This window comes from Scyliorhinus torazame, chromosome 21, assembly GCF_047496885.1.
Source record: "Scyliorhinus torazame isolate Kashiwa2021f chromosome 21, sScyTor2.1, whole genome shotgun sequence".
Classification (NCBI taxonomy): Eukaryota; Metazoa; Chordata; class Chondrichthyes; order Carcharhiniformes; family Scyliorhinidae; genus Scyliorhinus; species Scyliorhinus torazame.
In genome coordinates this window covers 7,576,016-7,600,793 of record NC_092727.1, presented here as the reverse complement: position 1 = coordinate 7,600,793, position 24,778 = coordinate 7,576,016, and the positions used below count along the sequence as shown (strand labels likewise).

The 24,778-nt window shown below is 49.2% G+C and overlaps 2 long non-coding RNA genes across 2 annotated transcripts in view; one reads left to right on the top strand and one right to left on the bottom strand.

The window, feature by feature from the left end:
* Positions 1–7,991: 7,991 nt before the first annotated feature.
* On the top strand, positions 7,992–17,586 carry LOC140398130 (uncharacterized). The gene is made up of 4 exons (XR_011937421.1): positions 7,992–8,078; positions 10,488–10,577; positions 11,424–11,506; positions 17,457–17,586. It is a non-coding gene; the product is annotated as an uncharacterized lncRNA (long non-coding RNA).
* LOC140398129 (uncharacterized) overlaps positions 15,010–24,778 on the bottom strand; it is a 25,349-nt gene continuing 15,580 nt past the window's right edge. Inside the window, exons 2-3 of the long non-coding RNA XR_011937420.1 lie at positions 17,341–17,539; positions 15,010–15,073 (exon numbers count right to left, since the gene is read on the bottom strand). This is a non-coding gene — a long non-coding RNA (uncharacterized lncRNA). The remainder of the gene's footprint in view (positions 15,074–17,340; positions 17,540–24,778) is intronic.

The window sequence follows — 24,778 nt, the reverse complement described above, 5'->3', positions numbered from 1 at the left end:
GCAATTTATCGGCGGGACTTCAGCCCATTCGGGCCGGAGAATCGAGCGGGGGGGGGGCCCGCCAACCGGCGCGGCCCGATTCCCGCCCCCGCCGAATATCCGGTGCCGAGACTTCGGCAACCGGCGGGGGCGGGATTCACAGCAGCCCCCGGCGATTCTCCAACCCGGCGGGGGGTCGGAGAATGACGCCCAAGAAGTGGGGAAATATAATTATAAATATAATATATTATAGTTGAGTAACTTTACAAGTATAGTTCCTGCATTCAACATTTAAGCATAATTGACAGAATAGCTCAGTACAATCTAATTTCCAGTTTCTGAGAAAGAGCTTCCAATTAAAATATTAACTTGTTCCTACTCCACATAGAACAACGTACTTTTTTAAACCACCTTTTACGAGAAAAATGACAGGTTAACAGCTTAGTAATTCTTAATATTTGATACCCTCCAGTTTCCCCAGGATCAGCGACTGATCAAGGTTTACATTATTCAAACTCACCAATAATTTAGTATTTATAGTCCAAAAATTATGATAAAATGCCTGATATAATTACAGCTTAAGTTAGAACGCACAGGTAACAGACTTCCTACTGTCACACATCATTAGCTTATTCTTAAGGGTTGCCAGTATTTTAGTGGCAGTGTCAGCTTGTTTTTAGGAGTTTGGTTTATCTGCACTTGCCAATACTCTCCTTTTCCAGTTATGTTACCAGCTCCAGGTGTGTTTCTTCATCGATGGACTTTGTCACCTTCTTTAACGCTAATTTATAAAGTCCATTTTCCGGCTCTGCACACAGGCAGTGATCACGTACTAAGTCGGATTCGAACACTGAGAATTGTCCCAGACTTTTCATGTAAAATATGATGTTGCGTTCACGGAAATCGACTGTTTCTTTCTCTGGGGGGGTACTCAGCTCCTGTATTTAAACAAAAAATCGAATTTGTCACAGTACATCCAGGAAAACTCAGTCTACGTCCATACAGCAACTTTTCCATTAAGAAACTAAACAGCCGGGCGGCACGGTGGCGCAGTGGTTAGCACTGCTGCCTCACAGCGCTGAGGACCCGGGTTCGATCCCGGCCCCGGGTCACAGTCCGTGTGGAGTTTGCCCATTCTCCCCATGTCTGCTTGGGTCTCACCCCCACAACCCAAAGATGCACAGGGGAGGTGGATTGGCCTTGAATATCGAAAAAGGGAGGAAATGTTACATTTAAACAGAACCTTGGTTCAAGCACATTTGGAGTACAGTGTACAGTTCTGACCTCTGTACTATGACGGGTGTATTGAAGCACTGATTTACAAAGAATTAGAGATGCAACAATCAGGAAAGATTGAACAGGCTTGGGCTAATTTTCTTTTGAGAATGCAAAGCAGAGGCCTGACAGTGGTCTTCAAAATGATGCAATGGATGGAGGTGGAGGAGCTGGCTTTCTTCATCTTTGTGTATGCTTGTGTCCAGTACAAGGGACTATAAATACAAGACGGTGAATAACAGGCCAAATAATGGATTTAGGGGAAATATGTGGGAGGTGGTAGTGTGCTAGTGCAGTGGATGAGTAATCCAGAGGCCTCGACAGATGTTCTGGGGACATGGGTTTAAATCTCACCATGGCATCTGGATTTAAAAGCTGATCTCAGTAAAGACGACCATTGAAAAGGCAGCACGGTGGTGCAGTGGTTAGCACTGCTGCCTCACGGCACCGAGGTCCCAGGTTCGATCCCGGCCCCGGATCACTGTCCGTGTGGAGTTTGCACATTCTCCCCGTGTTTGCGTGGGTTTCGCCCCCACAACCCAAAGGTGTGCAGGGTAGGTGGATTGGCCACGCTAAATTGCCCCTTAATTAGAAAAAATTAATTGGGTACACTAAATTTTAAAAAAATAGAAGACCATTGAACATGGCGGATTTCAGTAAAAGCCAATTTAGTTCACTAATGTGCTTTGAGGCAGGAAATCTGCCAGTCTTATCCAGTCTGGCCTGCATGTGACTGTGGACCGCCACACAATGCAGTTGACTCTGAAATAGCCTAGCTAGCCACTCAGTTGTACCAAACAGCTATAGAAGAATTGAACAGGAATAGAAGCTGACAGAACACAGAGCATCACGCTAGGCACTGGATATGACAATGGCACACCCTACCCAGTCATCCTGGCAAAGCCTTCCTTACGAGCACATGGGGGCATGTGTCAATATTGAGAGAGCTGTCCCACAGATCAAAATCCTGGAATACTCTTCCTAACGGGACCGTGGATGTACCTACACCATATGCGCAAGGGTGGCGTGGAGGCACAGCGATCAGCACTGTTGCCTCTCAGCCTCAGGGTTCGATTCCGGCCTTGGGTGACTGTGTGGAGTTTACACTTTCTCCCCGTGTCTGCGTGGGTTTCCTCTGGGTGCTCCGGTTTCCTCCCACAGTCCAAAGATGTGCAGGTTAGGTGGATTGGGCATGATAAATTACCCTTTAGAGTCCAACAGTTAGGTGGGGTTACGGGGTTACAGAGATAGGGCGGGGGAGTGGGCCTAGGTAGGATGCTCTTTCAGAGGGTCAGTGGAGACTCGATGGGCCAAATGGCCTCCTTCTGCACTGCAGGGAATCTATAACTTCGAAGACTGCTGCAGTTCAAGAAGGTGGCTCCCTCTACTTTATCGCTAGGAATGCTCACGGCCCACAAAATAATTCTAGGACATGTTGGTGAAGGTGTAGAGATGGAACCCGTTACCACATGGAGTGGGAATCTGCATGTCCTCATCACTCTCTGTATCTGACTCAGGGGTGAGAGGCAAAGCTGACTACTGACTCCAGGTGCATTAAGAGGAATTGTAGCACCTCTATCTTACACAGCGGCACATTGAAACTGAAATATTCTTGTGCAGCTTTGTGACTTTCTGATTATAGTGAGTGGGAGAAGGGGAAGATGTTCCATTTCTCAACAGTGTTTTCCCTCAAGATAAGTGCTGGAAAATCGAGCTCCGAGAGCACTCGGGGAGGTTTGTGTAATAACTTCAGGGTTACACTCACCTGAAACTCAATGCCTATGGATTTGCTGCATGACATTTGATATTTCTTTGAGTTGCACTGCACCACGAAGGAAACGGGAAATGAAAACTTCCGAAATTTACAATCCTGAGTGCACTTTGTTGACTCGTAGAAAATTATATCAAATTCGATGCCTGGGAAAAGATCAAAAACGTGAGCAAAGCATCTCTGAAATCACGAGTGATAGGTAACTGAGGTCCCAGGGAACCTGGGGGTGTACACGACTACGAAGCTGGCAAGGTGAAGCTGATTAGGCCGTTCAGTAAAAGCTCTTTGGAAGCTTGTGTGGAACCTTTATAAAACACTGGTGAGGCCCGAGCGAGCGTACTGTGTCCAATCCTGGGCACCGCGCTTCAGGAAGACGTCAGTGTCTCAGTGGGGTGAGATTTAGTAGAACGGTTCCGGGAATGAGCGGCTTCAGCCCAGTCTGTTCCTTCCTGGTGGGATAGGACACGGTGAAACCGCTGAGCTGATGCGGAGGAACTGGATTGTTCCTCCTTAGAGCAAAGGAAGTTAGGAGCAGGTTTAACCGAGATGTTCAAAAGTATCGGGAGGTTCGACAGCTTAAGTAGGGAGAAATCTTTTAAGTTTTAACGGTCACCACAAATTAGGCAAATCGATCCAAGTATAGTCGAGTGCACTCCAAAGAATGGAGAATTGTGGGCAGCACATGTGGCTAGCACTGTGGCTTCACAGCGCCAGGGTCCCAGGTTCGATTCCCCGCTGGGACACTGTCTGTGCGGAGTCTGCACGCTCTCCCCGTGTCTGCGTGGGTTTCCTCCAGGTGCTCCGGTTTCCTCCCACAGTCCAAAGACGTGCAGGTTAGGTGGATTGGCCGTGCTAAATTGCCCTTAGTGTCATAGAATTTCATAGAATTTACAGTGCAGAAGGAGACCATTCGGCCCATCGAGTCTGCACCGGCTCTTGGAAAGAGTCAAGGTCAACACCTCCACCCTATCCCCATAACCCAGTAACCCCACCCACCACTAAGGGAAATTTATCATGGCCAATCCACCTAACCTGCACATCTTTGGACTGTGGGAGGAAACCAAAAAGGTTAGGAGGGGTTATGGGGATAGGGTGGAGGTGAGGGCTTAAGTGGGTCTGTGCAGACTCGATGGGCCGAATGGCCTCCTTCTGCACTGGAGGTTCTATGTTCTAATTGTTCAAACTTAATATTTCAGCTTTTTAAGAATTTGCTTCCACTCTGCATTGTGCACAATCTGCAACAATTCCGTCTCCACACACGAACACCACCTCCTAGAGGTGAACGTGGATTAAGATGTGGCTGGACTGTGAGGCCTCCGGCGGTCGAATTGTCTTCCCACACTTATGACTGAGGCTGATGTGCGGCACGGTGGTGCAGCGGTTAGTGCTGCTGCCTCTAAATGAGCAAGTTTATTTTAATCCAGCCCACTTGGCGCGTGACATCAGATGCTCATTTCGCACCCCACTCCGATTTACCTTCTTTTTGGCTTCCGTGATTAGTCTTTTAAAATGGCCGCCAGTCTATTCCTCTCCCCAAACACCCGTCCTGTACCTGCCTGGTGGGTTAGGTGACAATAGAAATCCTCCAATGTTGCAAGAAACCATTTGTTTGGAGAATTGAAGCAAGTGCTGTGGAGCAACTAATTGTAATTTGTCAGGAATATTCAGGAGCGAACAATTCAATAACTTACCGTTTACTAAGTTGTTGGGTCTCATCGCTAGTCACAAGAAGAATAAAAAAAAACTCAGATTAGCGACTGAATTGAGAATCAGCAGAGAGCTTCTACATGGTCACATCACCCCTTAATTAACTAATAATTAACTAATTTTTTTTTTTTGCGGGGGCGGCGCCGGCTGGATGAGGCGGAAAGGCAAAAGGAGTTGGGAGCTCGGGGCAAAAGTCATTAAAAACAACACCTGAAATGGATCAGGCCAGACAAAAATGGATTCTTGGGTTTTACAGCGAGAATTTCGTAATAGCAAATTCAAGATTTTAAAAATTTGTTCTTGAGGTGTGGGCATTGCTGGCTGGACCAGCATTTATTGTCCATTCCTAATTACCCTTCAGAGGGTGGCAGTGAGCTGCCTTCCTGACCCTCTGCAGTCCATGTAGGTGCACCCACAGTGCTGTTAGGGAGGGAGTTCCAGGAATTTTGACCCAGTGTCAATGAAGGATATTTCTGCAAGGGGCAATGGAAGGAGTTCACCTGGAGTCGTCAAGAAACAAAAATTATTTAATTTAATAAAGTTAACCAGACACGCAACTGCAGTTGTTCCCTACTGGGTCTTGTCTAGTCAGTTGCCTGACTAGCCGACATTAATTGTACACCCTGCTTTGTTGACAAGGGCAGGGAAATGGACAGTGAGGCATAGGTTACTTGAAATGAAATGAAATGAAAATCGCCTATTGTCACGAGTAGGCTTCAACGAAGTTACTGTGAAAAGCCCCTAGTCGCCACATTCCGGCGCCTGTTCGGGGAGGCTGGTACGGGAATTGCTGGCCTGCCTTGTCTGCTTTCAAAGCCAGCGATTTAGTCCTGTGCTAAACAGCTCCAGATACTTAAAGTTATCTGGATTGGCGAATTTAGCAAATGACCAATTCTGGGCACCAAACTTTAGGAAAGGCCTGAAAGCATTAGAGAGGGTTCAGAAATACAAGAATGTTTTGTGGGATGTGGACCTTTCGTTGTGTAGAGGTTGGAGAAGAGGAGTTGGGAGGAGGTTTGATTGAGGTGTTCAGGATCATGAGGGGTCTGGGCAGAGTGGAGAGGCAGAAACTGTTCCCAGTGGTGGTACGGGCAGCACGGCAGCACAGTGGTTAGCACTGTGGCTTCACAGCGATAGGGACCCGGGTTCAATTCCCGGCTTGGGCCACTGTCTGTGCGGAGCCTGCACGTTCTGCCCGTGTCTGCGTGGGTTTCCTCCGGGTGCTCCGGTTCCACAAGTCCCATAAGGCGTGCTGTTAGGTGAATTGTTCATTCTGAATTCTCCCTCCGTGTACCCAAACAGGCGTCGGAATGTGGCGACTAGGGGCTTTTCACAGTAACTTAATGTGAGCCTACTTGTGACATTAATAAAGATTGTAAAAGAGATCAAGAACCAGAGGGCACAGATTTAAGGTAGTTGGAGAAAGGAGCAATAGTAACTTGGGAATGCACTGCCTGAGAGGGTGGCAGAGGCAGATTCAATCAGGATATTCAAAACAAAATTGGATCATTATCTGGAGAGGAAACATTTGCAGGGCTGCAGGGAAATGGTGGTGGAGTGGCACTCGGAGAATTGTTCTTGCAGAAAACTGGCAGAGGCATGATGGGCCAAATACTCTCCTTCTGTGCTGTAACCAACCTATGATTCTTTGTAAGTTGACCCAGTTAGGCTACGGGAGCCCCACACTCTGAACCCGAGAGATACAGTGTTGTGCCCTCAATAACGACACTTAGAGAGTAAACGGTAAAGAAGGCTTTAATAAGCTAAGAACTAGCCTGGTGCCGAGACGTGTGCTAACAGAGGTACCGCCCACAAGGCGACCCCTTATATACGGCTCCCAGATGGGCGGAGCCGGAGGCGGAGTCCCCCAGGGTTCCAAGCCCGGTCTTAAAGGGGACATCACCTTACATGATGACAAGGGTACAGTGTTACAGTAACCGCTCATCACATACAGGGTTTTGTTTTGAAGCGTACCTTCACAGACACACAGTTTCTCCCTTTAAGGAATAGTGGGAAAGGATTCCCGAGCTGATTACCTGCCCATCAAACCATGTAACAAAGGCTCCTTCGGTGGCGAACTAGTCCTGGTGTTGGACTTGAACCTGGAGTTTCAAGGTGTAGGGATGCATCACTGTGTCACAAGCACAGGATAAATCTCTACATCGATTGCGGACATTGGACTTTTCAATTGCTCATCCCCACTGAGCTAAACACTAGACCCTTAAAAATAAATATATAAACTTAACGAGGACCTGGGACTGGATAAAATGAACATTAATATTACAGTTGTCTAAATTTGCCAACATAAAATATATACCTTCAGTTCTTTCTTTATTATTTATGTCACGAAACTCTGCTGTTTTATGTTTTTCGTTATTCGCGAACACCAGTAGTTTATGAAACCGATCCTGCACTAACACGGTGCGCTGGTCTGCAAATTCCAGACAGTCCTCCGCAAAATCTAAATAAAAATAAATCTGTTTACAGGCAGGCAACAACATCAATACAGCCTTTTCTGGAACCACAAGTTCTTATCTGAGGAAGGATGTTCTTGTTGTAGAAGGGGTGTGGGGAAGGTTTACCAGACCGATTCCTGGGATGGCGGGACTGACGTGTGAGGAGAGATTGAGTCGCTTGGGGGGGGGGAATCTCATTGAAATCAAAAAATTCTAACAGGACTAGACATGGTAGATTCAAGGTGGATGTTCCCGATGGTGGGAGTGACCAGAACTAGGGGTCACAGTCTGAGGATACGGGTAGACAATTGAGGACAGAGGTGAGCAGAAGGTTCTTCACCCAGAGAGTGGTGAGCTGCCATCTTCCAGATGAGCCATTAAACAAATGATTCCTGTCCCCTCTATTTGGTTAATGTTAAGAATCCCATGGCTACTATTCTGAGCTCTGGTTTTAATATCATTAGAAAACAGGTGACCCGGTCATTTTCACATCACTGCGGGATCTTGCACATTGGCCGCTGTCTATCCCACAGTACGGCAATTCGTTAGCTGTGAAAAGCTTTGTGACTTCCTGAAGTACCAACATGAGGTGCGAGTTTTTCCTTCACGTCTTTACACAGGAAATTTAAGTAGATCATCAACTGCATTAAAATAGCAGAGAGGGGAACTTTATGTCAACTTGTCAAGAAGAGGAATTGGCTCGCTAATCTGTATTAAAGGGTTGAACTGAGCAACTAGAACCTTGAAGTTTAGAATATTTGAAAATGTCCATATCTTACCTCCTGGAACTTCTTCACATTTCAGCCCAAGTTATGAAAGAAAAAGAAAGAATTATTGGAAGACTGATCACAGAAACAACTGCAGTATCATCATCTGTCAAAATTGGTTCAGTGAGTACATTTTAAAATAACTCTGTGCAATACATTGTAGTTTGAGGTTCAATGAATATCACTCCTATCTCTTAACCAGAAGAACCTGTGCTCAAAATCTTACTGAAGAGAGCCTACCTATCAAGGCAGATGCTCCCAGTGCAGAACTGAGGGAGTGCGGCACTATCGGTGTTGCCATCTTTCGGATGGGATGTTACACCGAGGCCCATCTGCCTCTCAGACGGGCATTAAAGATCTGACAGTGCCACTGTACTTTGAAGAACAGGAGAGTTACTTCCAGTGAATGTCTAGTGTTTACTCTTCAATCGATGATGACACATCAAATCATGATCATCACATCTCAGAAAACACAGCATTTGATTATTTATCTCATTACTGTATGCGGGATTTTGCTGTGCACATTTCCCACATTGCAACAGTGAAAGTCACTGTACGGTGCTCTGGAACATTTTTGTAAATTTGTGAAATGTTGAACATCCCATTCGAAAAACAGTGCAGCACGCCCTCAGTACTGACCCCCTGACAGTGCAGCACTCCCTCAGTACTGACCCTCTGACAGTGCAGCACTCCCTCAGTACTGACCTCTGACAGTGCAGCTCTCCCTCAGTACTGACCCTCTGACAGTGCAGCACCCCCTCAGTACTGACCCTCTGACAGTGCAGCACTCCCTCAGTACTGACCCTCTGACAGTGCAGCAAGCCCTCAGTACTGACCTCTGACAGTGCCGCACTCCCTCAGTACTGACCCTCTGACAGTGCAGCACTCCTTAGTACTGACCCTCTGACAGTGTGGCACTCCCTCAGTACTGACTCTGAGGGGGTCACCTGAGGAAGGAGCAGCGCTCCGAAAGCTAGTGACATCGAAACAAACCTGTTGGACTTTAACCTGGTGTTGTAAGACTTCTTACTGACTCTCTGACAGTCAAGCACTCCTTCAGTACTGACCCTCTGACAGTGCAGCTCTCCCTCAGTACTGACCCTCTGACAATGCAGCACTCCCTCAGTACTGACCCTCTGACAGTGCAGCATGCCCTCAGTACTGACCCTCTGACAGTGCAGCACTCCCTCAGTACTGACCCTCTGTCAGTGCAGCACTCCCTCAGTACTGACCCTCTGACAGTGCGGCACTCCCTCAGTACTGACCTCTGACAGTGCAGCACTCACTCAGTACTAACCCCCTGACAGTGCGGCACTCCCTCAGTACTGCCTCTCTGACAGTGCAGCACTCCCTCAGTACTGACCCTCTGACAGCGCGGCACGCCCTCAGTACTGACCCTTTGACAGTGCAGCACTCCCTCAGTACTGCCCCTCTGACAGTGCAGCACTCCCTCAGTACTGACCCTCTGACAGTGCCGCACTCCCTCAGTACTGACCCTCTGACAGTGCCGCACTCCCTCAGTACTGCCCCTCTGACAGTGCAGCACTCCCTCAGTACTGACCCTCTGACAGTGCCGCACTCCCTCAGTACTGACCCTCTGACAGTGCAGCACTCCCTCAGTACTGACCCTCTGACAGTGCAGCACTCCCTCAGTACTGACCCTCTGACAGTGCAGCACTCCCTCAGTACTGACCCTCTGACAGTGCAGCACTCCCTCAGTACTGACCCTCTGACAGTGCGGCACTCCCTCAGTACTGACCCTCTGACAGTGCCGCACTCCCTCAGTACTGACCCTCTGACAGTGCCGCACTCCCTCAGTACTGACCCTCTGACAGTGCCGCACTCCCTCAGTACAGCCCCTCTGACAGTGCCGCACTCCCTCAGTACTGCAGTGGAGTGTCAGCCTGGTTTCAGTGCTCAGGTTTATGGAGAGAGTTTTGAAACTATGACTCCTGATTCTGAGACAAGAGTGCTGCCCATTGCTGGCAGCTAAATATAAATTTGAAGTCTCATTTCCTTGGTAAATGGAGAACCCACATGATGCAAGATGTAGCGCGCAGGAGGGTTCTTATATGTGGTGTTTAACCCACATTGTGTTCAAACCAGTCAGTAGCAGAACCAATCCAAATACCAAAGGCACTGGTTTTGCCCTATTACAAAACATTTTATTTTGAAGGAAGTTCAATGTATTCTCAACCTTAATCAATATTTCACCATCAAAACGCAAGATGTAAATCTGAGCTCCGTTTGTGGTTGTATGTTTTCACTTCACATTTTTTCTTTAGATCTTGGGGTGGGGCCTGGGAACTAATCGGGGCAAAGGTTCAGGCTTCAACCTGTGGCTGAACCCAGGGACAGGAGCAGATTGTCCAAGAGAATTTCCAAATGTAATCAGATCATTGATCCCTCTGCCAGCTCTAACTGATGGATCGCCCAAACAACCCGTGTCTCTGTATTTACAGTGTGTATTTATGTTTGTCCTATGTTTTCTTTTCATGTACGTACGGAACGATCTGTCTGGACTCTACGCAGAACAATACTTTTCACTGTACCTCAGTATACGTGACAATAAACATATCCAAATCCAGATCCAAAATCACCCACAAACGTCTGATTAACAAGGTGAACATCTCAATTTTGATTTAATTTTGTTCAAAAATACTGCAAAAAGATCTTTGCATCTCTCTCTATATCCCTCTGCTTCCCTCTGCCTCTCTCTACCTCTTTCTGCTGCCTCTCTCTCTGCCTCCCTTTGCCTCTCCCTGCTACTCTCTCTCTCTACCTCTCTCTCTGCCTCACTCTGTCTCTCTCTGTCTCTCTCAGCCTCTCTAGCTACTTCTCTCTGTCTGTCTCGCTCTCTGCCTCTCTCTCTGCCTCCCTCTACCTCTCCCTGCCTCTTACTACCTCTCTCTCTGCCCCACTCTCTGTCTCTCTCTCAGTTTCTCTCTCTACCTCTCTCTGTCTGTCTGTCTCTCTCTGCTTCTCTCTCTCTCTCTGCCTCTCTCGCTACCTCTCTCACTACCTTTCCCTTATCTCTCTGTGCCTCTCACTCTGCTTCTCTCTCTGCCTCTCTACCTCTCCGTGATGCTCTCTCTCTGCCTCCCTCTATCTCTCGCCTCCTCGCTCTCTCTGCCCCTTTAGCCTGTCTGACATCCATTCACACCCAACACTCAATCAGGTGTCAATATGTTTGGAAACCAGAAAGCACGGTGGCGCAGTGGTTAGCATTGCTGCCTCATGGCGCTGAGGACCCGAGTTCGATCCAGACCCCGGGTCACTATCTGTGTGGAGTTTGCACATTCTCCGCGTATTTGCGTGGGTTTCGCCCCCATGACCCAAAGATGTGCAGGGTGGGTGGATTGGCCACGCTAAATTGCCCCTTAATTGGACAAAAAGAATTGGGTACTTGAAATATATTTGGAAGTTGGGGATTTCCAAAGTAAAATTTGAGTCTTTTCCCTTTTGCAGACAGAGTCACATTCACACCCTGAGCATCAGCAGAGCGGATACAATTTCAACACTTTCCAGTGAGCTTCAGTATTCTCGTCAAGGTGAGAATCTCATTACAACATTAATTTCTGGTTAAGTTTCAAGGAACCCAATTGCCACCCACGTGACAACAGTATTGTGGGTTACCTTAGTCTGTAGGTTACAGCTGATGTCAAACCTAATGATTGTGGTTATGACACATTCAGGTGATTTTGATAATACAGTTTTGGATCCGTGTCGAAGTCTAGGGCTGTGAATGTTGAGGTAGAGTCTCCATCTTTCTTCCTATCACAAGCACAACCAGGAATCTCTACCGCTCATACCACATGCAATCGTCAGGTTTACATTTGGCCTGCTTGGCCGTTTATGGATGCGTCATTATGACCATCAAGTCCTGGGGTGGAACTTGAACCCAGAGCTTCTTGTTCACAGGTACGTACATTACCCAATGTGCCATAAGACCTCCTTAACACTTTTACTCAGAGATATTTGTGGCATTAATAGAACACCCCATATCTGGAATTGGAGTGGATGTTGCGCATGTGGATTTTAGAAGGCATTTGATATGTTGCCACCTGAGAGGCCTGATAATTAAATTAATGTCATGTGCTATTAAGCACTAATGTTGAATACTTCAACTAATTGTGAAGTGGACTGTTAAATATACATAGTTTACGTTGAGTTACGTCGAGTCTACAGCACAGAAAAAGGGCGTTTGGTCGATTTGGTCCAGGTCAGTGTTTTTGGTCCAGATAAGCCTCTTCCTTCCTCTCTTCATCTCATCCCATCAGTGAATCCTTCTCGTCCTTTCTGTCTCTTGTGCTTGTCGAGCATTCCCCGGGATTCATCTACAATTCACCTCAACTACTCGCTGTGATAGTGAGTTCCACCTTCTCACCACTCTCTGAGTAAAGATGTTTCTGCCAAGTTCCTCATTGGTGACTAATTTATATTTCTGGTCTCTAGTTTGTGTCTACCCAATAAGTGACAGTCTCACTGAAGACCTCAATTTGGCGGCTAATTGAAGTGATACATTTTGGAAAGAAGAGTAAGGAGAGGAAATAAACACTAAAAAAAACCAAAGCTTTAAAATAAGTAGAGGATTTCTAATTCCACAAATCTGTAAATGGACAAATGCATTGATAAATCCGTGTGGGTTTACACTTTTACAACTAGTGTACCAAAACAAATAGGATATGTTACACTAGTACAATATACTGGTTCAGGCACAGTCAGGATATTGTGTTCAGCCCTACTTTCAGTGTGTGTGTGTGTGTCTGTGGGTGTGTGTATGTGTGTGTGTCGGTGTGTTTGTGTCTATGTGAGTGTGTGTATCTGTGTGTGTCTGTGTATTTGTGTGTATGTTTCTGTGTATGTGTCGGTCTGTGTGTGTGTGTGTGTGCCTGTGCCTGTATGTGTGACTGTCTGTGTGTCTGTGTGTGTGTGTCTGTGTGTGTGTGTCTGTGAGTATGTGTGCCTGTGTATGTGTCTGTGTGTGCGTGCCTGTGTGTTTGTATGTGTGTGTGTGTGTCTGTGCGTGTGTGTCTGTGTGTGTGGCTGTGTATGTGTGTGTGTGCGTGTGCCTGTGTGTGTGTCTGTGTGTGTTTGTGTGTGTGTGTGTCTCTGTGTGTGTGTTTGTGTGTGTGTGTGTGTGTCTCTGTGTGTCTGTGTGTTTGTCTGTGTGTACGTGTGTCTGTATGTGTGTGTGTGTGTCTGTCTGTGTGTGTCTGTGTATGTGTGTCTGTGCGTGTGTGTGTCTGTGTGTGTGTGAGTGTGTCTGTGTGTGTGTCAGTGTGTGTGTGTCTGTGAATGTGTGTGTGTCTGTGTGTGTGTCAGTGTGTGTGTGTCTGTGTGAGTGTGTGCCTGTGTGTGTGTGCCTGTGTAGGTGTCTGTGTGTGAGTGTGCCTGTCTGTGTGTGTGCCTGGGTGTCTTTGTATGTGCCTGTGTGTGTGTGTCTGTGTGTGTGTGTGTCTGAGTGTGTGTCTGTGCGTGTGTGTCTGTGTGTGCCTGTGTGCCTGTGTATGTGTCTGTGTGTGCCTGTGTGTGTGTGTGTGCCTGTGTGAATGTGTATGTGTCTGTGTGTGCCTGTGTGTGTCTCTGTGTTTGCAGCTATGTGTGGGTGGGTGTGTCTGTCTATGTGTGTGCATGTCTGTGTGTGTCTGTGTCTGTGTGTGTGTGTTTGTGTGTGTGTCTGTGTGTGTCAGTGTGTGTCTGTGTGTGTGTCTGTGTGTGTGTGTGTGTATTTGTGTGTGTGTGTATGTGTCTGTCTGTGTGTGTGTGTCTCTGTATGTGTTTCTGTTTATGTGTCTGTGTGTGTCTGTGTTTGTGTGTGCCTGTGTGTGTGTGCCTGTGCCTGTTTATGTGTCTGTATGTGTGTGTCTGTGTATCTGTGTGTGCCTGTGTGTGTGTGTGTGCCTGTGTATGTGTGTGTGTGTGTGTGTGTGTGTGTGCCTGTGTGTGTGTGTCTGTGTGTGTGTGCCTGTGTGTCTGTGTCTGTGTCTGTGTGGCTATGTGTGTGTGTGTCTGTGTGTGTGTCTGTGTGGCTGTGTATGTGTCTGTGTATGTGTGTCTGTGTGGATGTCTTTGTGTGTGTGTTTGTTTGTGTGTGTTTGTTTGTGTGTGTCTGTGTGTGTGCGTGTGTGTCTGTGTGTGTGTCTGTGTGTCTGTGTATGTGTCTATGTGTGTGTCTGTGTATGTGTGTGTGTGTCTGTGTGTGTGTCTGTGTGCGTCTGTGTGTGTGTATGTCTCTGTGTGTGTCTGTGTGTGACTGGGTATCTCTGTGTGTGTGTCTGTCTGTGTGTGTGTCACTGTGTGTGTCTGTGCATGTGTGTCTGTGTCTGTATATGTGTCTGTGAGTGTGTGTGTCTGTCTGTGTGTGCATGTGTGTGTGCGTGTCTGTGTGTGTCTGTGTGTGTCTGTGTGTGTGTGTGAGTGTGTGTGTGTGTCTGTGTGTGCGTGTGTGTGTGTGTGCGTGTCTGTGTCTGTGTGTGTGTCTGTGTGTGTGTGCGTGTCTGTATCTGTGTGTGTGTGTCTGTGAGTGTGTGTGTGTCTGTGTGTGAGTGTGAGTGTGTGTGTGTGTCTGTGTGTGTGTGTCTGTGTGTGTATGTGTCTGTGTGTGGGTGTGCCTGTGTGTCTGTGTGTGAGTGTGTGTGTCTGTCTGTGTGTGCATGTGTGTGTGCGTGTCTGTGTGTGTGTGTGTGTGTGTCTGCGTGTGTGTGTGCGTGTGTGTGTGTGCGTGTCTGTGTCTGTGAGTCTGTGTGGGTCTGTGTGTGTGTGTCTGTGTGTGTGTGCGTGTCTGTGTCTGTGTGTGTGTACGTCTGTGTGTGTGTCTGTGTGTGTCTGTGTGTCTGTGTGTCTGTGTGTGTGTGTGTGTCTGTGTGTGCGTGTGTGTGTGTCTGTGTGTGTGCGTCTGTGTGTGTGTCTGTGTGTGTGTGTGAGAGTGTATGTGTGTGTCTGTGTGTGTGTCTGTGTGTGTGTGTGTGTGTGTGTGTCTGTGTGTGTCTGTGTGTGTGTGCGTGTGTGTGTGTTTCCCAGCCGGATGCAGTGATTCATTTAATAAAACTCACCTTCCAGCCACAAGATGCCGTCCTTTAACTCGACAGGTCGCAGCTTTTGCTGCTTTTCCATCTCTTGTACAAAAAGGGCAGAAGAAAAGTTGAGTATGAATGAGAAGAGGAATTAAAATATAACATCAGGCTGTAACATCTGAGCATCCCATTGTCGGATTTTGGGGTGTACTCCAAAGATGCTCTGGAGAAATCCCTCTCGGAAGATCCCAGATAAGGACTTGCACAGCAGTCGCCCAGAAACACAAACCTTCCCTGGACAATCCCCCTGTGCTGGCATCCACAAATGTGATTAAAGTCACCAGGGTTACGCCAATGGAGAAAAAATTAGAAGAATTAAAACCGCTTCTAACTTTTGGGTAACTATTGTAGAGATCCAGACCAACATCCACCACCCAACAACCCCCCAACCCCTCCCGGGGCTCTTTACCCAAACTCCCAACCACTGGCACTGCCCCCCCCCCCTTCCCCCTCCAACCAGGACGTGCTTCCTGCCCCCCCCCCCACCCCCCCAACACTGAGACCTCCCCCCCCCCCCGCCCCCCGGCCACACTCCGATCCCTCAGCACAGCCCTCCCCCTCCAGAAATCCCCCCCCCCAACAACCTCAACCCAGCCACCTGGGAATCCCACCACCACACCCGCGACCCCCAACACCCCGACCCAAACTATCATCTGCATCTGTTCAGGAGTTACATGTCCTGGAATCTCTGGCTATGCTTGGCGTAGATAAGCCACCTGGTCTGGATGGCTTGCATCCCAGGTTACTGAAGGAAGTTGGAGACAGTGGGAAGGGTTTGCCATAACTTTTCAATCCTCCCTTTATGCTGTGGTGGTGCTAGAAGATTGAAAAGTGGCAGATGTGGCTGCTTATTCAGAACAGGCCCAAGAACAGTCCTCGAAATTACAGGCCAGATAATTGAACATAGTGGTGGGTAAAGCTTTGAAAATATTAATTAGGGAAGAAAATCAATAGGCATTTGGAAGGCTTGAGTTGAAATAAAAATCGCTTATTCTCACAAGTAGGCTTCAAATGAAGTTACTGTGAAATGCCCCCGGTCGCCACATTCCGGCGCCTGTTCGGGGAGGCTGGTACGGGATTTGAACCCGCGCTGCTGGTCGTGTTCTTCTTTACAAGCTAGTTGTTTAGCCCACTGTGCTAAACCAGCCCCTGCTGGCGCCGAGTTGGTTAAGGAACATGGATTTGTAAAAGGTAGATCGTGCTTGACAAATTCAGTTACATTTTTTGATGTAGTAACAGAGAAGGTTGATGAAGGGAATGCGGTAGATGTTCATACGGATTTTAAGAAAGTGTTCAACCAGGTACAACATTAAAAGTATGTTAACAAAATTGAGGCTTATGGAATAGGAGAACTAATGTGCAATTGGAGAAGACATTGGTTGAAGGAGAGAAAGCAGTAAGTTGGGATAGATGATTCTTTATCAAGACAGTAGGGTGATAGAAAGTGATGTTCCTCAAGGGTCAATGCTGGGACCACCTGCTTTACTCGCTACATATAAATAACCTGGATCTTGGAATATGGAATAAAATTTTAACATTTGTCGATGACAGCAAACTTGGAGGAGTGGCAAAAGTGAGGATGATACAAATTGCTAGTGACAGTGCATAGACAGGTCAGCAGAAAGGGCAGGCAAGTGGCTGGTGGAACTTTCAAGAGTAAAGTTTGAGGTAATGCATTTTACCTGAAGGGATTGAAAGAGGCTAAATGTACTTAATGGGGGGTCTTTAGTTCCAAGGTGAGGGTTGGAGAAGCTGGGGCTGTTCTCCTTGGAGCGAAGGAGATTGAGGTGAGATTTGATCGAGGAGACTGAGTGGTTTGCTCTACGGTTAGCTGGTACAGACTCAATGGACCGAATGGCCTCTTCCTGCGTTGTAAATGACTCCATGACTCTGTCCAGGAATGACCATTTCAGGAATCACCTGCTGACTCCCTGCGATAAGGTTCAATGATATATATTGCCCCACTTAAGCCCACGCCTCCACCCTATTTCCATAACCCTGTAACCCCACCCCACCAACCCAACCCAACCTTTTTTGAACACTAAGGGCAATTTATCGTGGCCAATCCACCTAACCTGCACATCTTTGGACTGTGGGAGGAAACCGGAGCACCCGGAGGAAACCCACGCAGACACGGGGAGGATGTGCAGACTCCGCACGGACAGTGACTCGAGCCGGGAATCGAACCTGGGACCCTGGAGCTATGAAGCAACTGTGCTAACCACTGTGCTACCATGCCACCCTTATATATATATATACATAATAACAGTCCCTGCACAATAAAAAGTAATTACAGAAATTTGTTTTACCCATTTTAATGATGTGATGAGATCTTTTGTAAATCCAAGTGTTTAGTTTGCTTGTTGAAGGTGTTGTGCCGGATTCTGTGCTTGTTTGGACCTTACTCTCCTCTGTCTTCTTTTAGGTATCTCTCTACTTCAGTAAATAGTGAGCTTGGATCCACAGATGTAATGGGCTCTGGGTTTTAGAAGTTGTTTTTCATGTGTGCTGATAAAAGAAAAAATAAAGGCTTGTATCGCGCAACTTTCACAAAACTCTTTCCAGCCAATGTGTGTTTTGACCAGATGAATTGTTTTAGATGTTGATTGAGGGGAAAAGATTGACCAGAATTCTAGGAATAAGTTCCCTTCTCTTCTTCAAACATTTAAAAAATAATTTAGAGTACCCAATTCTTTTTTTCCAATTAAGGGACAATTTAGTGTGCCCAGTCCACCTACCCTGCACATCTTTGCGTTGTGGGGGTGAGACCCAGGCAGTCACGGGGATCCTCATCTTCAAAAATGCCATGAGATATTTCACATAATCCGTGAGGACATCCAAGAATGCACTTTCAACGGTACAGCACTCCCTCAGCTCTCTAAGGAGCCTTGGTGAGTTCCTGCAGTGCATCTTGTAGATGGTACTCACGGCTGACACTGTGGTGGGAGTGTTGGTGGATAGGGTGCCAATCAAGGGGGCTGCTTTGTCTTGGATGGTGTCGAGCTTCTTCAGTGTTGTTGGAGCTGCGCTCATCCAGGCAAGTGGAGAATATTCCATCACACTCCTGACTTGTGCCTTGTAGATGGTGGACAGGCTTTGGGAAGTCAGGAGGTGAGTTACTCGCTGCAGGATTCCCAGCCTCTGACCTGCTCTGGTAGCCACAGTATTAACGTGGCTGGGTCCAGTTCAGCTTCTAGTCAATGGTAACCTCCAGGATGTTGATAGTGGGGGATTCGGCGATGGTAATGCCATTGAATGTCATGGGGTGATGGTTTGATTTTGTCTTGTTGGAGATGGTCATTGCCGGGCACTTGTGTGGTGCGAATGTTATTTGTCACTTGTCAGCCCCGAGCCTGGATATTGTCCGGGTCTTGCTGCATTTGGACACGGACTGTTTCAGTATCTGTGGAGTTGCGAATGATGCTGACCATTGTGCAGTCATCAGTGAACATCCCATTTCTGACCTTATGATGGAAGGGAGGTCATTGATGAAGCAGCTGAAGATGATTGGGGCCGAGGACACTACCCTGAGGAACTCCTGCAGTGATGTCCTGGATCTGAGACGTTTCACCGCCAACAACCACAAATATTTTCCTTTGTGCCAGGTATGACTCCAACCAGACGAGGATTTTCCCCCGATTCTCATCGACTCCATTTTTACCCACGCTCCTTGATGCCACCTGATCTCACCTCACCTCTCAGGTTTACCTCTCATGTCCATGATTGTAGTGAGGTCAGAAGCCAGGTTTCCTGGCAGAACCCACACTGAGTACTGTGTACACAGTCATAAAAATACAACGGCCAACCGCGGCAACAGGTAACAAACTCTTCCCACGCTGCACTCCCCACATAACACCCCCCCCACTCAACCCTTTGCCACCTCAGCACCCGCCTCCCTTTTCCAACTTTTCACCCCTTGGTCAAATAACACAACCCCCCGCCCCCGCACCGAATGGCGGACTTAATTGTTCCCACGTGCAGGAGATCTGGCAAGTCGCTCGCCCATACTCCTGCCCTCGGCAAATCCAGGACCTGCCAACACAACAGAATCCGTCTCCGGGCTACCAGGGAGGCCAAGACGTCTGCATCTCTCCCCACCTGGACTCCCAGATCCTCGGACACTCCAAATATCGCCACATCTGGACTCGGAGCTACCTTTACCCCCAAAGAGTAAGTGTTGTTTGATAGCTTTTTCAAAGACACTTTCCATCAAGAATAGAGTGATTGTTTGGTAGTTGGCTGGGTTGGATTCGTCCTGCTTTTTGTCGACAGCACACACAAGGGTAATTTTCCACATTGCTGGGTAGATGCCAGTGTTGTATCTGTACTGGAAGAGCTTGGCTAGAGACACGGCAAGTTCCAGAGCAGAGGTCTCTAATACTACAGTGAGGATATGGCGGCACGGTGGCGCAATGGTTAGCACTGCTGCCTCACGGCGGGTTCAGTCCCGGCCCTGGGTCACTGTCGGTGTGGAGTGGGTCTCACCCCCCACAACCCAAAAAGATGTGCAAGTGGGTAAATCAGCCACGCTAAATTGCCCCTGAATTGGAATAAAGATTTGGGGACTCGAAATCTATTTTTTTTAAAATACGACAGTGAGGATGTTGTTCAGAGTTGGAACAGGTGTAAAAACCTTGAAACCTAAACATATACAAATGATTCTATCTAATAGGACATCTCGAGATCTGAACGTGACAAAGCAGTTCCCAGCCAGTCGCCTGAGCAGATACAACGCACACAGTCCAAACCCAGCACGTCTTATTCAGGCTGATTCAATGTTTTTATTGTTGTGCTGTGAAACTCAGCAACAGCGGACTTTCTTGCATTGTTGTTCCTTCCCGGAATTCCTTCCCGGCCTCTCCAGCTACCCTCTCTCCATCATCGTCTTCCTTGACGCTTTAACCACAACAATTGCACACCGAAGCTACGCGGAGCTACAGTGCGAGTTCAATTGTCGCATAAAATCTGTGTAAATTCAAACACAGAAAAAAGGGTGTCGGGTGGGTGGGTGGGGGTGGGGGCTGGAGGGGAGTTGGGGGGGGGGTGGTTGGGAAGTAGTTAAAACCCCAGCAGTGGCGATTGTTGAACAAGAATAAAACCGTACACTCTGCCTGACATTCCCTTTGAGCTGAAACCAGTGGTGTAAAATGCGATTCTGATTCACAAAGCCGCTCACGGGAGCAAATCTGTCAGAAAAGCAGGAAGTCAGTGTTCGGAATGTTTGAGTCTATCAGAGAGACCTTTCCATTCTTAGTGGTTGGGCACTTTCACTATCGTCCGTTCTCTCTGTAAGGTGCTAAGTGTTGTGTCTAACCTTTGAATGATTTATGAATAACTATGTCAAATTTTACAGAAACAAGCAATTTGGCTCAACTGATCTATGCAAATGTATATTTTCTGCCTGAGCTTCCTCCCTCTCAATCTCACATAATCAGCATACTCATCAACCTCTCAAGCATCAACGCAGATTCCCCTGAAATGTCTCGCCAATGCTGAATTCAGCCACTTCCTGTGGGAGCGAGTTCCACATTCTCACCACTCTTTGGCTTAAGAGGTTTCTCTTGAATTCCTGATCGAATTTATGAGTAGCTACTGTACATACAAGGTTGAAACGTACTTTCTGTGTTGACTCTATCAAACCCTTTCAGACTTTTAAAGGTCTCCATCAGGTCCCCCGTCCCCTCTCCAGGGCAAACAGCCTCCAGCCTGTTCGGCCCCTCTGTGGCCGAGAATCTAATTTTCTGCACCCTCTCCAATGCCACCGTATTACTGAATTAGGAGCAGGCCGCAAGGCCCCTCTAGCCTGCCCCACCATTCAATAAGGTCATAAGGTCATGGCTGATCTGATTACAACCTCAACCCCACATTCATGCCTACATCGATAACCTTTCGCCCCTCCCTGGCTCATCCACTTCTGCCTTAAAAATGTTCAGAATCTGCTTCCATCGCCTTTTCAGGAAGCGGGTTCCAGAGACTCGCCACCCTCCGACAGAAAACACTGGGCGGGATTCTGTGATCCTGAGGCTAAGTGTTGATGCCGCCGGAAACCCCGTCGTGTTTCTCAACGGCGCCAACACGGCCTCAGGATCAGCAATTCTGACCCCTACAGGGGGCCAGCACGGCACTGGAGCGACCCACGCCGCTCCAGCTGCTGATCCCGGCATAAACTGGGTGCCGCGGGGTCCGCATGCACTGTGGCACCGGCGCCAAGGGCACTGTGGCACCGGCGCCAAGGCGCGCATGCGCAGTGACTCCCATCTCCGCGCAATATGGCCCTCGCAACGCCGGCCCCGACGCAACATGGCGCAGGGCTACAGGGGCCGGCGCGGAAGAAAGGAGGTCGCCAGCCCGAGAGGCCGGCCCGCCGATCGGTGGGCCCCGATCGCGGGCCAGGCCACAGCGGAGGCCTCCCCCTGCGGTAGACCCCCCCTCCCCCCACAGACCGGCCCCGGAACCTTCGGCGCCGAGGTCCAACCGGCTGAGAGCAGGTGTGAACGCCGGCGGTGGGACTTGGGTTTTTTACGACGGCCGCTCGGCCCAATTCGGGCCGAGAATTGGCGGGGGGGCGGGGGGGGGGGGGGCGGCGCATACAGCGGCCCCTGACCGGCGCTAACCACGCCAGCACCAATGCCGCCGATTCTCCACTCTGCAGGGATTCTCCGACCCGGCCCCGGTGTGAGAGAATCCAGCCCACTTCTTCTCACCTCTGTCTTAAGTGTCTAAGTCTCAGTTTTTAGTGGACCATCTCATTCTAGATCCGTCCACAAGATGCAACATCCTGTCCACATCCACACCCCCCACCCAAGGTTCATAAATGTTTCGATCAAATTTCCTCTTAACTCTTCAAAACTCCAGGGCGGCACGGTGGCACAGTGGTTAGCACTGCTGCCTCCGGGCGCCGAGGTCCCAGGTTTGATCCCAGCCCCGGGTCACTGTCCGTGTGGAGTTTGCACATTATCCCCGTGTCTCACCCCCACAACCCAAAAAGATGTGCAGGGTAGGTGGATTGGCCACGCTAAGTTGCCCCTTCATTGGGAAAAAAAAGAATTGGGTACTCTAAATTTTAACGAGAACTCTTCTAAACTTCAGCCGATACAAGCCTGTGCAACATTCCCTCATAAGACAACCCACCCTTTACTGATATTAGTCTGGTAAACCTTCACTGAACTGCTTCAAACACATTTACATCCACCCTGAAATAAGGAGACCAATAACGAACACAGTACTCCAGATGTAGAACTCACTGTATTCTTTTTGCAATATGGAAAGATATTCCAAACACGTTCTGACCAAGGCTCTGCACATGTTTAACATATTGTATCACCTTCAATCCTATCGATCTGGAAATGAATCTTCAGACTACTTCTTCAGGAGAAGTCACCTACCTCAATCTGGTGAATATTCTCGCACACTGCACTGTGTAGATAAATGCAGCACTGTCTGAATCAAGCCACAGTCTAGCTTTTATAATCCGCCCACAACTGGATAATGATTCATTTCCTTCTATGACCTTTCTGTTGTCATTTTTTCCCACATAGATTACGATTTTTGTATGAATTCTCAGGCAGTGCCGACACTAATTTCCCATCACTCACTGCCTCTAAGATGTTGGTGGTGAGCTGCCTGCTTGAGCCGCATGTGTAGGTACACCTACCGTGCTGTTAGGGAGGGAATTCCAGGAATTTGGCCCAGCCACAGTGAAATTGGGGGAAAAAGCTTCACCGAAGTTACAACTCTTAATGGCCTGTTTTCTCGTCCACTCCCTTACACTGTCCCCACCATGCACACACCTCCACCCCACCCCACCCACACCCACACCCCCCCCCACCCACACACACCTCCACCCACACACACACCTCCACCCCCCACACACACACACTCCCCCATCCACACACCTCCACCCCACACAAACCCCCACCACCACCCCACGCCTCCACCCACACACACACCTCCAACCCCCCCCCCACACCCCACCCCCCCCACCCACACACACCCCCACCCACACACACCTCCACCCACACACACACCTCCACCCCCACACACACACATCCACCCCACCCCACCCACACACACCTCCACCCACACACACACCTCCACCCACACACACACACACACACACATACCCCCCACCCACACACACACCCCCACCCACACACCTCCACCCCACACAAACCCCCACCTCCACACCACACCTCCACCCACACACACACCTCCAACCCCCCACACGCACACCCCACACCCCCACCCACACACACCCCCACCCATACACACACCTCCACCCCCACACACACACATACACCCCACCCACCCACCCCACCCACACACACCCCCACCCACACACACACCTCCACCCCCACACACACACATACACCCCACCCACCCACCCACCCCACCCACACACCTCCACCCACACACACACCTCCACCCACACACACACACCCACATACCCCCCACCCACACACACCCCCCCACCCACACACCTCCACCCCACACAAACCCCCACCTCCACCCCACACCTCCACCCCCCCCACCCACACCCCACACACCCCCCACCCACACACACCTCCACCCACACACACACCTCCACCCACACACACACCTCCACCCAACACACACACACACACACACACACACACCCACACACACACCTCCACCCCACACACACCCACCCACATACCCCCCACCCAGACACACACCCCCACCCACACACCTCCACCCCACACAAACCCCCACCTCCACCCCACACCTCCACCCCACACACACCCCCACCCACACACACACACCTCCACCCAAACACCTCCACCCCACCCACACACACACACCTCCACCCCCCCCCACCCGCACACCTCCACCCAAACACCTCCACCCCCCCCACCCACACACACACCCCTCCACCCACACACCTCCACCCCACCCCCCCAACCCCCACCTCCCCCCCACCCACACACACACACCTCCACCCACACACCTCCATCCACATACCACCCCCCACCCACACACACACCTCCACCCACACACCTCCACCCCACACACACCTCCAACCCCCCCCCCCCCCACACACACACACACAAACCTCACACACACAAACCTGGGCATTTTGTGTGTGTGTGTGTGGTGGGGGGGGAGGGGTGTCTGCCGGGAGTAGGTGAGTCAGGGGTGTGTGTGTGGGTGGGTGTGTGGGGGGTGTATGTGTAGGGGGTTCATGTGTGTGGGGTGTGTGTGCGTCTGCGGGGTGGGGGTAAGATCCTACCTCCAGCAATTGGCGCTCCACTGAGAACCACGCGCTCAGAGAATCCGGCCCAATGTCTCAATGGGCAGATTTTTGCCAAGATTGCGTTGTGCTCTGATTGGACGCTGGTGTGTTTCTCTCCAGATACACAGCTGAATTTTCAGACCTGACCTGCTGGCAGGCGGCGCACAGAGAATCCATGGGCGTGGTTTATGCCATCGCTCTGGCAACGCGGGGCCTGATAGAGCCGACTAGGCCAGCGCTACAGAAATTAGGTCACTATCTTTAAAGGCTGCACCGATCTTAATTTAAAATAAGTTCCCCCAATCACCCCACGGCCACAGAGGAACACCCCCACAACCCCACAGGCATTTCCCTGATCCTGAAGAAGGACAAGGACCATACGGAATGTGCATCATTTTGACCCATTTCAAAGAACAAAGAGAACAAAGAACAAAGAAAATTACAGCACAGGAACAGGCCCTTCGGCCCTCCCAGCCTGCGCCGATCCAGATCCT